The following is a 2,500-nucleotide window of genomic DNA, read 5'->3' as shown; positions in this document are numbered from 1 at the left end:
ACTTTGGAATACTGAGGCCCCCAAAGGATCTTTTCGAATACAGGAGACCATCACATGTGTATGCAGGTAGGTGTAGAAAATGTTTGATATACTTTCTAATTGTTGATCCAGAATGTTTAAAGTTTTCGCTTCTGTTCCTGTCACTTCCAGTTTAAATGACAGTTTAGGGATCAAGTATTGACAGAATATTTCTATTTTCTGTGTGGGCTTAAGTGGTAGATTGTCGAGTTTTTGAGCCCAGTCAACAAGAACTTCATTAAATTTGTTGTTGCTTGAATGGCCGGTGTGTGGATCAAAGTTCAGTCCGAGGTATCTCTCACTTTCTCCTGGATGGATGTTTTCAATGTTTTGTTTTTCAAATTGCCATGGTTTACAGTTGTTTACCAGGATCTTATCTTTATGGTGACTTATATAGAATCCATGTGTTTTTTTCACATTAAGTTTTAATCCTGTTGTTTTACTGAATTTTTCAATGATTTTCAGATTTGTACTCATTCCTTCCCAGGTGTTGCTGAGTACTGCGATGTCATCGGCAAAGGCCAGAGCGGTGATTTGCTTGATGAGATCATTGGAGCTGAATGTGAAGCCCTTGCCGACTTTCTGAAGATCACAGATCAGAGGATCCATGGCGATATTGAACAGCAGTGGGGATAAAGAGTCACCTTGCTTAACTCCTGACTTCATTGTTATTTCTGGAGTTGCTTCATTGTTTTTTTCCCTTGAAAAATGTTGTTGAGTCAGTGTATAAGTCTTTTATTATGTCTCAGATGCATGATGGAACTCTGTGTCTTGCAAGACTCTGTAGAATATGACCATGGCTGACAGAGTCAAAAGCTTTTGAGATATCTACGAACACCACTGCCAACGAGCTTCTGTTCTTTCGTGCCCCTTTTATAATGTTTTGCAGAAGAGTCAGATTTTCGAGACAACCTCTCACCTTCATGAAACCTTTTTGTCTCGTATTTATTTCAACGAAAAATGTGAGTCTTTTAGTTAATATTTTCGTGAACAACTTCATGAATGCCGTACCGATGGTAATTGGACGCCAATTACTTATCTTTTTGAGTTCGCTAATCGGTACATTCCTGGGTACTAGTATTGACCGGTTCTTCTTAATACTGTCTGGTACTCTTCTCATCAATAGCCAAGATGATACGATTCTGGGTAGTAGTCTTGGTTGCCTGCTATGCACTTTATTTAAGTCATTCAGACCAATCTTATCAGGCCCCACTGCTTTCTTTAAATCTGATTCATCAAAGGCTTTAGTTACTTCGAGCAGTGTAATTTCTTTACATAGACTTCCAATTTCCCATTCATCTGGTATCCGGTCAATTGGGATGAATTTGGGATTTTTCTTGTTTTCTTTTTCAATTATGCCTTTATAGTTATGGAAGATTTCATCAGCACTGATTTGGCAGGTGGCATCTTCTGCCCCTTCAGTGATTATCCTGGCAATTTTCTTTTTGTCTTTTTGGAACATTGTCTGGTATTCTTTGTAACTGCCCTTTGCTTTTGCATAGTTTTTCTTGTGTGTCTGATTGAGCCTTCCATTTTTCTTATTTTTCTTTGGTATCTTGTTTTGTACAGAGATAGTCTGTTGCTCATCTTGAGCAGAGTTCATAGGTTAATTATCGGGTTCGCTCGTTGGTTCGGTACGATTTGCTTGTACAGGACTTATATCATTGGTGTTTTCTGATATATAAGACACTATCTCATCCATCAGATCCATAGCAGCATCGTGATGCTGGATGTTTTTGGTGTACTTCTCGATTTCTGTGATTCTATCATTCAGTTCATCAAAGTTTTTTATTTTTGGCGCTCGTTTCCGATTGATAAAGTCTCTGCGCCTTTCTGTTGTTACTTCTACTGCAATCTCTGGTTCATCGCAGGAGTCATTCTCAGAGATATTGGATGCTTGCAGTACATCCTTTGTCGATTTTTTGCTCTTATCTCTTCTATCTCTTCTTTTTTCTGCAATTTGTTTACTATTTTTATTGTCAAAATGCGGGACTATCAGCGCATTAATGTTTCTTTGGTTCTCGTACACTTTTTCCAATTCTGCTAATAGCAGTATTTCCTCCTGTGACCATAGTTTTGATGGTTTGCTGCTTGCTAGAGCTGCTAGTCTAGCCTCATTTCGCGCTTTTGAATGCGCGTGCCGAGCATGTTGTGAAACTCCAATCTTTGTTCCAAATCTGAGGTCACAGTAGCTGCACAGGAATGACAGCTCTCCTTTTTGAGGTCTTCCTTTACATTTTGCATAGTGGCATGCAATATTGTGGTATTCGGCTTCTTTGTCACATTTTGAACAATACGTTTTGAGATAGAAGCCTTTATGCTTGTTGGAGACATGTTTTCTCAATTCTTTGAAAGTTCCCAATATGTCGCCACACAAGTCACATTTATACTTTTCGTTTGGGTATTTCCAATATGTGACTTTTTTGGAGTAGTCACTTTTCTTTGTAATCAGTTCCTTGCTGATTTCGTATACATCCGGTAG

The 2,500-nt window shown here is 38.6% G+C and overlaps 1 pseudogene; it reads right to left on the bottom strand.

Moving 5' to 3' along the window:
- The window catches only part of LOC146797251 (28S ribosomal RNA), a 9,561-nt pseudogene that overhangs the window by 2,642 nt on the left and 4,419 nt on the right, over positions 1 to 2,500 (bottom strand).

The sequence above is a fragment of the Triturus cristatus genome, chromosome 9 (genome assembly GCF_964204655.1).
Source record: "Triturus cristatus chromosome 9, aTriCri1.1, whole genome shotgun sequence".
NCBI lineage: Eukaryota > Metazoa > Chordata > Amphibia > Caudata > Salamandridae > Triturus > Triturus cristatus.
This window is presented reverse-complemented; position numbering and strand designations above follow the sequence as displayed.